At 40.3% G+C, this 14,775-nt stretch overlaps 1 protein-coding gene and 1 long non-coding RNA gene across 2 annotated transcripts in view; both read right to left on the bottom strand.

Moving 5' to 3' along the window:
- LOC115217639 (protein mono-ADP-ribosyltransferase PARP14-like) overlaps positions 1-14,775 on the bottom strand; it is a 231,251-nt gene that overhangs the window by 159,103 nt on the left and 57,373 nt on the right. The gene's annotated exons all lie outside the window — the stretch shown is intronic.
- On the bottom strand, positions 501-13,257 carry LOC118765975. Its single transcript, XR_005001886.1, has 3 exons — positions 13,084-13,257; positions 12,678-12,682; positions 501-541 (listed from the first exon to the last, which is right to left on the bottom strand). It is a non-coding gene; the product is annotated as an uncharacterized LOC118765975 (long non-coding RNA).

The raw sequence follows: 14,775 nt of genomic DNA on the forward strand, positions 1-14,775 counted from the left end.
CTTTTCCCTGGCACGAAACCAAACTGCATCTCATCTAAACTGACTCTCTCCTTAATTAATTGGGCTATGACCCTCCCCGTAACCTTCATTACCTGATCCAACAGCTTGATATCTCTGTAATTATTTGTATCTAAAGCGTCACCTTTACCTTTGTAGCAGTTGACTATTATGCTGCTACACCAGTCATTTGATATGACTCCTTCATGTATAGCCGACACTGCCAGATATTTTGAGCATCTCTGCAGTAATTCCTGATGGGCCTGGGGCTTTCCCTGTTTTCATGCTTCTAACTGCCTTACCTACCAAGGAACAGTCAACTGAGATAGCTGGTCCCTCTGTTGGGTCGACATTCGGCAGACTCTTTATCCCATTCATTTTCTTTATTCAGCAACCTTTCATAGTTTCATCTCCAAACCTCTCTCTTTTCATCCTCATTTAGCGCAAGTGAACCATCATCCATGAGAACATTTTTCTCTTCTACCACATCATGATTCTCTCTCACACACTGTCTTGCAACACGAAATACCTCAAGTCTTTGGTCCTCACAGCGCAGAACATTGGCAAATTTTATCTGCTTCCCCTCTGGCTAAATAGACCTGTCTCCTAGCTTCCCTTCTGGCAGTCTGATACACTTCCCTGCTACCTCCAGTTCTTCCAGTCCCTCCAAGCCTGTTTCTTTTGTCAGCCTCGCCTGGCCCCCATGCCGGTGGCACGTAAAAGCACCATCCGTTCGTGGCCGTTTGCCACCTCCGTCTGGCACCTGTGCGGGTGGCACGTAAAAAGCACCCACTACACACACGGAGTGGTTGGCGTTAGGAAGGGCATCCAGCCGTAGAAACACTGCCAGATAAGACTGGGCCTGATGCAGCCTTCTGGCTTCAGAGACCCCAGTTGAACCATCCAACCCATGCTAGCATGGAAAGCGGACGCTAAATGATGATGATGATGATGATGATGATGATGATAATACTCTAATGGAGGCCTTAACTCCCAAATTTTAGTCATTTCTTTTATGAATCAAAACTAGGTCAAAAGTACAGAATGGATCTTTATGAAATTTGGAAATTGTATTCTATACATAAGGGCCATATCCCCCATGATAATTCATATATTTTTGCTGTTGATAAAATTTTAACTATAGACATTAGACACAAATGAAGTAATATTTATAAAATTTCATCTTCTTACAAGTTACAAAGACCCCTCCATGGGGACTTAACATCCACATTTTGTCATTTTATCTAAGCAAAGACGAATACAGTTATGCTCTTGGAAGCTGTAGGATTACCTGAGCATAAAAGTTGGGTATTATTTCTAATTCAATGGTACAACAGTGTAACAGTTTGCTTTGACATACACTTACATTGTGATTTCTGCAATGTGCTGCATAAATTGTCAAGTAAATGAGAGGCATCTTTGCCTCCACTGATTCAGTTGCAAAGTGTTGAGTAAAGTTATTTGATTGCAGACTTCCTTTCAGTATTTTTATTATCACTGGATCACACATAGTCCCCAGATGGTAACATTGATTTCAAGGTCTTCCTAGATGAGTGACTGGTTATTCAAAGACATTTATAGATTGTAAATTTGTTCTGTCCACTTACGTATCAGTATAGTGGTCATTTACAAAATCCAGAGGTGACACTTTCATTTCTCCTTAGCTCTCACGTCAGACAGTTGTTAATGTTTATTTCAGTTGGGTCACTCCCTTCCAATTGCTAAAGATTCGTAATGCATCTTACGGTTGTGCCTATCACTTGGATGATGAGGAATCCTACATTTTGAGTGGTAATGACTAGGGTAGGGTAGCTGACTGCTTATTGTGATCATTCGTCTTTTGGTTTCCTGTAGCTTTGCTCTCTTTTACAAACACAGTGAACATATATTTCCTATTTCAAAGAAATTCAAACAATAGATATAAGACCCAAGTTAAAAAGATTCTCAACAATTCAACTTCTCTGCTTGACTTTAAGACACCCACCCCCAACAGGGGCCTTAACTCTCACATTTTAGAGCTCCATGACCTTCATTTTTCAGGAGCAAAATCCTTCTGAGAGGTTCTATAAGACTGGAATTTTGGAATATGCGCTTAAAAATCAGTAGTATGGGATACATGTGTTATGATTACAATCTTTTTAGGGTGTGTAAAGAGGGAAATAACCTTCATCTGCAATTTTGATGAAATTTGAAACATAGATATTCCAGTTCATTGGAGAAAATATAACAGAAAGGTCTAATTCTTCAATTGCATGTAACTCGGGGAATACCGGGTATCTCTGCTAATCACTTATATTTCTATATATTTGAAACCACGGATTTCCCAACTCGGGAGAAGACTTTTCTTTAACTACAGATTCTTATTCTTATTAATTTCAAACAACCAAATAACCAAAACCACACACTCCTATGGGAGAGTATTTATTTATATATATACTTCGTCAACACCTTCTGATAACTAAAGGATCACCCACACATTAAAAATAAGAAACAAGAAAACAAAAAAGATAAAATAACTGCAAGTTTATAATTCAAATACAATCACAAATCTCTCAGTATTACAGCAAACATTCTGTACAATCTATTCTACATACTTCTCCCTGAATTATCAAAGAATTAGGGAACCCACAAAAAATAATCAACAAAACAAACGAACAAAATAAACTTTAATAAAACATATCCACCAGAATGGCTAGCCACCAAAAATCCAACAAAAACTGGTCTGATAATGAAGTCGACGTTCTTATCAACACATGGCATTGCCTTACCCAAACGGAAAATATAGGTGCTTCGTGTCTGAATGAAATTGCTAAACGAACAGTTCACCAAAATAAATTAAAGGAAATCGAAGTTGCTTTTAAATTAATCAATAAACACTTCGATAAACTGAGATGTGTTTTCTCTTCGAACGCATCACCGGCGCAGCAACAACAACAACTTCAGTAACATCAGTAACCACAACCTCAGCAACAACAACAACAGTATGAACCATTCTTTGATTCATCTACAATAGCTGATTTGTTAAATGATTGACCCCCCCCCCCCAGTCACCAGGGCCTCACAGCAGGAAACACCACCCCTTCCTTTCACTGCCCCAGTAGCTCAATCATCATCACTGTTAACATCTCTTATGCCTACTACTACTACTACCACTACTGCTACCTCAAGGAATCTACCTCCTACTACTAGTTCAAGAACTCTACCTCCCACCAGTCACAAAGGTTGCCAAAACCTCAACAAACTATCACCTACACCTCTCACAACTCACACACGTACCCACACACTCACTCGAAACCCCACTATAGATTATGCACTGATAGAGACTGCAAATTCCCCCGTTTACCTGGGACAAAACTCTCTATCCCCACAAACTACAACAGCTACCACTACAACCACCAATATCTCAACCAGGGAATCCCCAAATCTGCTGCTATTCCCAACGAGACTGATTGTGTTTGCACAGGGATTGTCCCTTTACCCATCTCCCGGGGACTCGGACAAATGATAAAAATAAAAGCAAAAAACCTATGACTCATATAAAAATAACCACAACCACAGTCACCTACAGTTCCCCAGATAGGAAACTTCTTCCTCTTTTTTTAGCTATTATGAATCTAGCAAAAGAACTGGAAAAAAACATCCGAGCTATCACCCACCCCCATCTACCACTATCACCCCACTGCACATGCCATTAAAAAGCAAACAAATAAGCAAAACACCAAAACAATTAAAACCATCCACTCTCGTCTCAACATTTTTGCTTAATGCCCAAGGCATCAGCCCTTCCACCAATACTCAAAAATGGAAGATAAAATTCCTGGAGGACTGGGTCGATGCCCATCCAAACCACATCCCTTTCTTCGTCCTCACTAAAACCCATCTTAGTAACCTCCAATTGGAAGCTGAGGTGAAAGCCATTCGTGCTGATCGTGCTGGCAGAAGAAAGGGTGGGACTGCCATTTATGTTCATGATTCATTCTCAACAGAGGCTATGAATATATTTTCAAATGGATACTGCAAAGCAGTCGTGGATTCAGTCAAACCAACAACTTAACAGTAGTTGGGCTCTACAGACCACCCCAAACGCCCCTACCATGCTTCAAGGAATGCTTCAACAACATAAAGTGTTTCATCCAGCAGTGTCAACCTGACAACATCTTAATGATGGAGGACTTCAACCTCCCCAAACAGTCTGCCACCAGGTTCTTCTGTCTCAACCCCTGACAGGGAGGCAGTGGAATTGTTTCTTGACTTTATGGATAATTTCTTCCTGTCCCAACTAGTGCTCGAACCAACGAGATGTCACAAAAACGTCCTCGACTTAATTTTCAGCAATCACACTGATACTATCCACAATATTGCAGTGGAGAAAACCCTACTCTCCGACCATGACATGGTTCTCTGTGATCTGAGATTTCACTGGCCAAAATGCAAAACAAATGTCATCCCTCCTGTCCATCCATTTGACACTATGGATTTCCACAACGCAAACTGGGAAGTGATCAGTAATGATCTTGCACATGTCGATTGGTCCTTCACACACACACACACACCCACTAACATCAAAAAAGTCCTGGTAGCCATTTGTAGACACCATTACGAACATATGTGCAAAACACACCCCATTAAGATCTGCAAACAAATCTAAGTGCAAAATCCCTAGAAATAGAAAAACACTCATCAAGAAAATTAAAAGAATTAACAAAAAAATCAACAAGCTGAAATACTGTCAACAGCAACACACCAACCTGACTGCCATCTCATCACTAGAGATTAAAAAACATAAACTCCAAAACAACATGATGTCTATCATCAATAGTCAGAGAAGAGCTGAAGAGGCCTGGGCCATTGAGACCAAACTCAATCCCAAAGTGTTCTTTTCATTTGCAAAAAAACACAGTCACTGGTTCTACTGTTGGCCCTCTGATTGATGAAAATGGTACTCTTTAAGACAATGCCAAAACCATGGGGGAGATATTGCAGAAACAATACTGCTCTGTTTTCAGCAATCCTGATATGACTGATCTGGGCTGTATCAGTGATGTTACTCTCCAATACACTTTATCGGACATAACCTTTGGTGCTCCTGATGTCTTAGCAGCAATAAAGGAAATCAAGCATAATTCAGCAGTAGGTCCCGATAGGTTCCCTGCTTGTGTCTTGAAGATGTGTCAATACCAACTTGCACCCTCTCTAGCCAATCTGTGGATATGTTGGATATATACCAGAAAACCTATCCCAGTCTGATGTCCCAGTTTTCAAGAAAGGAAACAAATCCCTTGCCGTGAATTACTGTCCAATCTCAATCACCTCTCATATCATTAAGGTATTTGAGAGAATGCTGAGATCGCGTATGATTCACTTCCTTGAGAGTCATAATATGCTCAACTCCAGCCAGCATGGATTCTGTAATGGAAGGGATTGCCTGACACAGCTACTGCATCACTTCGATGACATTTTGAGAGCCTTAGGAGAGGGTTCCAACACTGATGTCATCTACCTTGATTTCAGCAAGGCCTTTGACAGGGTTGATCATAAAATCCTTTTGAGAAAGCTGTCCAAAATTGGTGTCACTGGAAAGCTGCTGCAGTGGATCAAGTGCTTCCTGTCAAACAGAACCCAACATATTGTAGTCGAAGGAGTCAAATCCAGCCCAGCCAAAGTCAGTAGTGGTGTCCCACAAGGCACTGTGTTGGGCCCACTTTTCTTCATCATCTATATTAATGACATTACTGACATCATCAAACACAGTAACATTAGAATCTTCGTTGATGATTCCAAGCTCCAGAAGGTCGTCATTGGCGTGGATGACCAGATAAGCCTCCAGTCAGTCCTACTGGCTGTTGTCCAATGGGCAGAAAAGAACAATATGTTGCTAAACGAAGAAAAATTCAAACTGATCCACTTTGGAAGGGAGGATGCTCTGAAACTCCCATACTCCCTTCCTTCTGGTGAAATTCTCATGACATCTAACATCAGAGACTTGGGAGTAATAGTGAACAACAACATAAACTGGGATACACATATAAGCAATAAAGTTGACAGGGCCCGCAGGATGTGTTCCTGGATTCTCAGAACCTTCCAGTCGAGAGATTCCCAAACCATTATCCTTCTCTTCTCCACTTTTGCCTAACCCCACCTTGAATACTACTGTCCACTGTGGTCTCCCTACACGAAACAAAATATTATGAAAATTGAAGCTCCCCAAAGGTCAATCACGAAAAGGATAGATGGCACGTCAGACCTTGACTGCTGGGGTCGACTGGAAAAGCTGAAACTCTATTCACTCCAACGATGCCATGAATGTGGAAAATATTCCATCAGCACTGTCCAAATGATGTTGGCATCACCTTCAAAATACATCCAAAGCTTGGACCCCGTGCCATCCATCCACAACAAAAGTCTAAATCGCATCTCATAATAATACAGCACAATTATTTCACTTCAATTGGACCCGCTCTCTTCAACATTACACCAGGACACGTCAAAACAGAAACTGACCACACAAATTTAAGAACTCTTTGGACAAATTCCTCCATACAGTCCAGGACAAACCACCCACACCTTGATATGTTACCTCAAATAATAACTCTCTTCTCGAATGGGCCTTGGTGCCCAAATCCTGAATTGAAAGACTCAACCAGGTGGTGCTATTAAGATAGACATACTGGCCAAAAACCTTTCTAAGTTATATATATATATATGTGTATATATATATATATATATATATATATATATGTGTATATATATATATATATATATATATATATATATATAGATATATATATATATAATATATATATATATGTATATATAGATATATATATATATATATATATATACATATATATGTATATATGTATGTATGTATGTATGTATGTATGTATGGTGCATTTTAAAATCTTTCTTATAATTTGTCTTTCATGTATATATCACTCATATGGCAGTGTTGTCTGCTACACACAATGTACATGCTTACCACATCACATGACTCAGGCTGATGGTCATGTGATAAGTAATTTCTAAGAGGGGAACCTGTTCAAGGAAAGAAACTTGGTTGTTCAGTTGAAGAAGGCTTCCAGAGCTAAATGGCCTCTCGTAAATACTTTAGAGTCAGGCAACGCTATAACTCTTGGTTCAACATTATTGGACATAAGAAAATAAAACACTTATCAGTACAAATAAGTGTTTTATTTCCAGTTTTTTATTATAAAACACAAATAAGTGTTTTATTTTCATTAGTAGAAAATGTATATATATATATTAACTGAAGATTCCTTAACGACAGTTTAACCTTTATAGAATTAAGTTATCCTTGACCTGTTGAATAGCTAGGTGAGTAACTTACCCTTTGTTGAATAATTATTACATCAGAGGAGCTGCTAGCTAGGAAATTTGGATTTTTACTCACATTCATAGCAACTCATGTGGCTAACCATGAACTATGATAAAATCTTTTTCAGCTTATCGAACCTTCAATAATGGAAAAGCATGCAAACATTGTCAATAAGTTATATTTGCTCCTGAATGTTGTTCTTTATCCCTACCGTGGACTAATAGAAGCTTACAAAGTACCTATTCTTAGATCCTTGGATCTTGCAGTTACATATTGATATATATATATACTAGCAGTATCGCCCGGCGTTGCTCGGGTTGTAAGGGAAATAATTATATAAGCATTTTTAGAGATGTAAAGTATAATAGCCATCTCAATATGGCTAACCACAAAGGGGGAGGGGTGTTACTGTAGCTTTTACGTTCTGAGATTAATAATAAATTTTAGAGAGTTACTTCCCTTATATATGTCAAAAATGGATTAAAAATGGGAAAAATTGATGGTAATTTTTTTTTTAAATCGTAGACTCATCGTAGACGCGCGCTAATACCCAGACGGTCTCGATATGAATCACCACTATAAGATACCCGGTTTTGGTTAAACTGCACCGCAAAATGTGGGAGTAGTTAGGAATGTAAATCGTAGGAGACAGACACACAACCTCACTTTTATATATAAAGATTTCCTCTATTTACATAATATTGAGGTCTCTTTCTTTCTTTTGTTATCTTACTGTTTTTACCAATATACATATATATATATATATAAATATATATATAGTTACAGAAATGTACTTGCATAGCAAGTGACTTGATCTGAGATCGTGTGCTGGAACGAAAACAGTTGCAGCGTTGAAGGTGTTTATAAGCCATTTAAGAAACACACAAAAACCGTTAGATTCACTTCAACATTTAAATTAAATTTGTCAAAATATTTTCGTCGCTTTGAGACCGCGACCTGTTAGCACGATATTTTTGTCAGTGAACAGGTCGCGGTCTCAAAGCGACGAAAATATTTTGGTAAATTAAATTTAAATGTTGAAGTGAATGTAACGGTTTTGTGTGTTCTTAAATGGCTTACAAACACCTTCCACGCTGCAATATATATATACACACATATATATATATGTATGTATGTATGTATGTGTGTATATGTGTATGCATGTATGTGTGTGTGTGTGTGCGTGTCTGTGCTTGTGATTGTCCTCCACCACTGCTTGACAACGAATGTTGGTTTGTTTACATCCCTGTCACCTAGTGGTTTGACAAAGAAACAGATAGAATAAGTACAATGCTTACAAAAATAAAACTGGAGTTGATTCATTAAACTACAATTCTTCAAGGCATTGCCCCAGCATGGCCACAGACCAATGGCTGGAAAAAGCAGAAGAATAAAAGAACTGAGGGGGACCTCTACATGGTAGCTAGACCTGGTAGAAATAGCAGCAAAATTTCCCCCAAATCACACCTTACTGTCTTATCTATGTATATATGTATGTATGAGCCTATGAGGGAGACCCCTACATGGCAGCTAGACATGGTAGAAATAGCAGCCAAATCTCCCTCAAATCACACCTTACTGTCTTATCTTTCTGCTACTTGGATATAGGTGTTATATTCGTCTAAAAAAACTTTCCTGTCACACACTCACGCACACGCACACACACACACACACACACACACGCACCGTCACACACACACACGCGCACACACACACACACACGCACGTTAGCTTACAATTTTATTTATATATTTGCGTGTGTATGTGTGGAAAGAGGAAGTGGGAGGCAGAGTGAAAGAATCACTCACCACAGTAAGTGAATTAGTTTCATTTTATTCGTTGCCCACTGTGTGTGTGCGTTTGCGTGTGGTGTAAACCAGACTAAGAAAAGCATTTGACACACACACCAGAATGTGAGTTTTCTGTAAATTTTGCTTAATTGGAGTTTAAATTTTAAAAACTGGACCTGGCATGACGCGATGCATTGTACTCTTAAAAATGCCAGGTAAATTGTAATTGAAGAAATCCTATATTGTAGATTTGTATAACTCCCAAAGGGAGGCAGATAAAATCTGCCTTTTATAATAAGAGATATATATATATATATATCATCATCATCATTGTTTAGCATCCATCTTTCATGCATGAATGAGTAGGGTGGTTGATAGTTGGCCAAGTAGAAAATCTACTCAAGGCTACTGTGTCTGTTTTGGCAGGGATTTTACAGTCGGATGCCCTTCCTAACACCAACCATTCCACAGAGTAGACTCAGTGCTTTTTACATGGCACCAGCATTGGCAGAGTAATCAAGTAACACACAAGACAAGGAATTATGAGAGGGGCAGGGCATTTGAGGAGAGGAACTTGTTTCAGAGGATGAAAGGTTAGAGTGTGACAAAGAGAGCGGAGGAGGTATCTTATTTCTTTATTGTCCACAAGGGACCAAATATAGAGGGGGCAAACTAGGACAGACAAAGTGATTAAGTCAATTACATCAACCCCAGTGTGTAACTGGTAGTTATTTAATCAACCCAGAAAGGATGAAAGGCAAAGTCAACCTCGGTGGAATTTGAACTCAGAACGTAATGGCAGGCGAAATACCGCTAAGCATTTCACCCAACGTTTCTGCTAGCTCGCCGCCTTAAGAAGGTGTCTTGCCACAACAGAGGGAGCATTAGAGGAAGTGATCAAGTATCAAATGATGAAAGGTTAGAGTGTAACAGAGAAAAAGACAGGCAGAAATAGGTGTCATGTTATAGAGGAGGTACATTGTTACCCAATGAGAGAGAGAGAGAGAGAGAGAGAGAGAGAGAGGGGAAGACAGAGTGAGAGAGGAGGAGAGATAGAAAGTGAAAGAGAAGTACAGAAAGATGCCAGAAACAAGTGTGCTGATGTAAAGGAGATACTTGGTTAACTGGTCAGAGGGAAAACAAGAGAATGAGAGAGAGAGAGAGAGAGAGAGTGACTAAAGGGAAAGAGAGAGAGAGAAAGAGAGTAGGAAACAGCAAATGTGTAAGAGAGATGTAATGTTAGGGTGTACTGACAAGTAACAAGAATATGAGCATAGAAGGTGGGTAGAAAAATAGGCGTTGGTGTTGGAGGTGTGGAACATGGCAGTGAGGGCAAGAAAGGGAGCCGAAAAACAATCATAATTTATGAAGAGGAAATGTGATGAAGAAAAAGATGCAGTTAGAAGAGGATATGTAGTTCAATTTCTTAGGTGAAAAGTGTGATGTTACATGTGGGTGGGACACAACTGTTCTAGCAAGAACGAAGATAAGATTCTCTTCCCGTCAGGCAAATGGCCCAGTTCAATATGTAGGAAGGGAGTTAAATTTGACCACTTATACTCTTCTGGTTCTAAAATGATATATTTGTGATGTACGAGTAAACACGGGAGAATCCATTAAGGGATTAAAGCGAAACTATTAAATTGAAAATATCACACATTACAATAGAGAGATGCAATTGTTTCACTTTTGACACGTAATACTGAAATAGTGGAGATGATATGATATTGCTCTGGGCTCACACTAGCCAGAAGTTAAAAAGTTTTTTAGCCTATGACACTATATGGACCCTAAGTAAGGCATGTGTAAAATTTGAATGAAATTGGTTGTGTAGTTCTCGAGTTTTAGGGATTCACACAAACAAACAGACACACACATTCTCATGTTTATATATATAGAGATATGCATATATATGCGTATATATATATATATATATATATACAGTTGCGGCCAAAATGTCCAGAACGGCATTGTTTTCGTCAGAAAAGTAAGTATAAGTTTTTATCAAAGTAGTTTTATATTATAGAATTTTCACAGACAATAAATACAATATTAATTCTTATTGTCTGAGATTTTGGTGTAATTTGAGAGGATAATACAAAAGTTATGGATGATTTAGTGATTTACTGCAAAACCCATGCTGGCCAAAATGAGTTTAGTGTCCAAAGAAAGAAAAGCTATGCATAAGTGGGCTGGTTATGCCCCTGGCATAGGCCACGAGGTTATGGTCTCACTTGGCTTGCCGGGTCTTCTCAAGCACAGCATACTTCCAAAATTCTCGGTCACTAGTCATTTCCTTGGTGAGGCCTAATGTTCGAAGGTCATGCTTGACCACTTCATCCCAGGTCTTCCTGGGTCTACCTCTTCCACAGGTTCCCTCAACCGCTAGGGTGTGGCACTTTTTCACACAACTATCCTTATCCATTCTCACCACATGACCATACCAACACAGTCGTCTCTCTTGCACACCACAACTGATGCTTCTTAGGTCCAACTTTTCACTCAAGGTACTTACACTCTGTTGTATATACGCACTGACATTACACATCCAGCAGAGCATACTAGCTTCATTCCTTGCGAGCTTACGCATATCCTCAGCAGTCCTGGTTCATGTTTCACTGCCATATAGCATGGCTATTCGTACACATGTGTCATACAGTCTACTGTTTACTCTGAGCGAGAGGCCCTTTGTCACCAGCAGAGGTAGGAGCTCTCTGAACTTTGCCCAGGCTATTCTTACTCTAACAGCTACACTTTCTGTGCATGCTCCCCCACTACTGACTTGGTCACCTAGGTAATGGAAGCTATCAACTACTTCTAGTTTTTCTCCCTGGAATTTGGTAGAAGTTGTTCTCTGCACATTTTCAGTGTTTATTGCTCTGAGCATCTGCCACATACAAAAACTATCTTCCAGTTAGCTTTCCTTTGATATTGCTGCACCTCTTATGTGTCCATAGCTTACATTGGGTACATCTTATAGAGTTTCTACCTACACCTTTTCTACAGATCGAGCAAGGCCATCTACTTGATGGGATTTGTGGTTTGTCTACCTTCCTATTTATTAGGACATTGGTTTTAGCTAGGTTGACTCTAAGGCCCTTTGATTTATATCTTTTTCTCCACACCTGAAACTTCTCTTCTAGTTCTGATAAGGACTCAGCAATTAGAGCAAGGTTATCAACATAGATGAGCTCCCAGGGGCATCCTGTCTTGAATTCCTCCATTATTGCCTGGAGGACTATGATAAATAGGAGGGGGCTGAGGACTGAACCTTGGTGGACCCCTACCTCTACCCGGAATTCTTCAGTGTACTTGTTGCCAACCCTCACCTTACAGCGTCCCTGTAGATGCCTTGCACAGCTCTCACTAACCATTCATATATCTCTAGTTTCCTCAATGACCATCAGATAAGTGATCGCGGGACCCTGTCAAAGGCTTTCTCCATGTCAATGAAAGCCAGGTACAGTGGTTTATCTTTGGCTAGGTATTTCTCCTGCAGCTGTCTTACAAGAAATATAGCATTAGTGGTGCTTCTGCCTGGCACAAAACCAAACTGCATCTCATCTAAACTGACTCTCTCCCTAATTAGTTGGGCTATGACCCTCTCCGTGACCTTCATTACCTGATCCAACAACTGGATATCTCTGTAATTATTTGTATCTAAAGCGTCACCTTTACCTTTGTAGCAGTTGACTATTATGCTGCTACACCAGACATTTGGTATGACTCCTTCGTGTATCACCTGGTTAACTATATAGGTGACTAGGCTATAGCAGACACTGCCAGATATTTTGAGCATCTCTGTGGTGACTCCTGATGGACCAGGGGCTTTCCCTGTCAATTCAGATGGCTGGTCCCTCTGTGGGGTTGACATTCGGCAGACAAGTGAACCATCATCCATACGGACACATTTCTCTCCTACAACATCACGATTCTCTCTCACACACTGTCTTGCAACACGGCACAGAATATTGGTAAATTTTTACTTATCTGCTTCCTCTCTGGCTTAATAAACCTGTCTCCTAGCTTCCATTCTGGCAGTCTGATACGATTCCCTGCTACCACTGTTCTTCCAGTCCTTCCAAGCCTGTTTCTTTTCTCTAATAGCCCTGTCAACAACACTGTTCAACCACCACATTATTTTGGGTCTTGAGGAGACTTTGCACCATCCACAGATCTGGTCGGTGGCTCTTAGTAGGTTGTCCCGTAGAAACCTCCAGTTGTATTCCACATCGTGTTCAGCTATGTCCCCTTCTATTTTGTCAAAGGCTTCAAGTAAATCTCTGTCCATTCACAGGATCGTTAAGCTTCCAGACCCTTCTCCTCCATGTTAGTTGTCTTCTGGGCATCTACTTAGCTCTGATCCTGAAGTCACTAACTACCAGTCTATGTTGTGGGGTACATTCTTTGCCTGGGAAGGTTTTGGCATTTATATGTAGCGATCTTTCTTGTTTCCTAGCAAGGATGTAGTCAATTTGGCTAGTGTGTCCGCCAGAACAATAGGTGACTACGTGACTGGCAGGTTTTCTGAGGTTAGTATTGCAAACCATAAGATCATTCATCGCAGAACTCCAGCAGCCTGGTTCCCTCCACGTTGCGGGAATTATAACCATAGCTTCCAAGTACGCCATGGAAGCCCTCTGTATGTTGTCCAACATGTCCATTGATGTCACCAGCCAAAAAAAGAAGGTCCCTGTAATTCGTCAACGCGGTAGTCTGCAGTAGGGTGTCATAAAATCGGTCTTTCTGCCCATCAGGTAGCCCTGGCTGAGGGGCATAGGCCGAGATAATGGTTACTAATCCATGATGAAGCACTAATCTAATCTTAAGTATTCTGTCACATCCTCTGACTACCTCAATTAACTTATCTACCCATTTTCCTGCAAAAAGTATACCCACGCCCCCGACCCCATCGGTGTTCCCAGCCCAGAAAACCTTGTACCTATGTTCTTTGCCTGCGAGGTACCTAGCAGAACCTCCTCTCCACCTTACTTCTTGGATGCAGCACATATCAACACATCTCCATTCAAGCATCTCAACAATCTCACCAGACCTACCTTTCAGTGTGCCAACATTGAGAATGCCAACCCTGAGGGTATGGGAGGTATGGGCCCTTGAGACCCTGGGATGGGGGACAGTAGCATCACGTACCTGAAAAGAGAGCTCACATTTGGCAGAGTTCATAAACAAACAATAGCCTTAAGTTCCACCTGCGTACACTATCATATTTTTGCACTATATGATCACTACCTTGTATAGTAGGGGGTGGAGATGACATAAAGCCTTTAGAAGTGTTCATGGGAGGCAACCAAAGGATGACAAAAAATAGGGACTTCCGGTACAGGTGGATGGGGTGGAGGGCCGGGTGCACCGCAAACTAGCAAACATGGATGAGAGCATCTTCTGGATACGTTTTCTTTCAGCAGATGTATTAAAAATCAAGTAGGGGAATCTGAGTGCATGTGCTAGTTTATATAGGGTAGTGGTGGTGGTGGAGGAAGTAGGAAGTCTTGGCGAGGTGAGTGGTTATCGAGAGAGATAGAGAGACAGAGAGAGAGAAATGGTGCCAGAGTAAAGGTGGTCAGAACACGAGGGAGAAAAATATTCTTTTGGATTTTGGGTAACATAATTTAATGAAACAGCAAATGTTGA

Source organism: Octopus sinensis, linkage group LG1 (genome assembly GCF_006345805.1).
Source record: "Octopus sinensis linkage group LG1, ASM634580v1, whole genome shotgun sequence".
In the NCBI taxonomy this organism is placed as follows: Eukaryota; Metazoa; Mollusca; class Cephalopoda; order Octopoda; family Octopodidae; genus Octopus; species Octopus sinensis.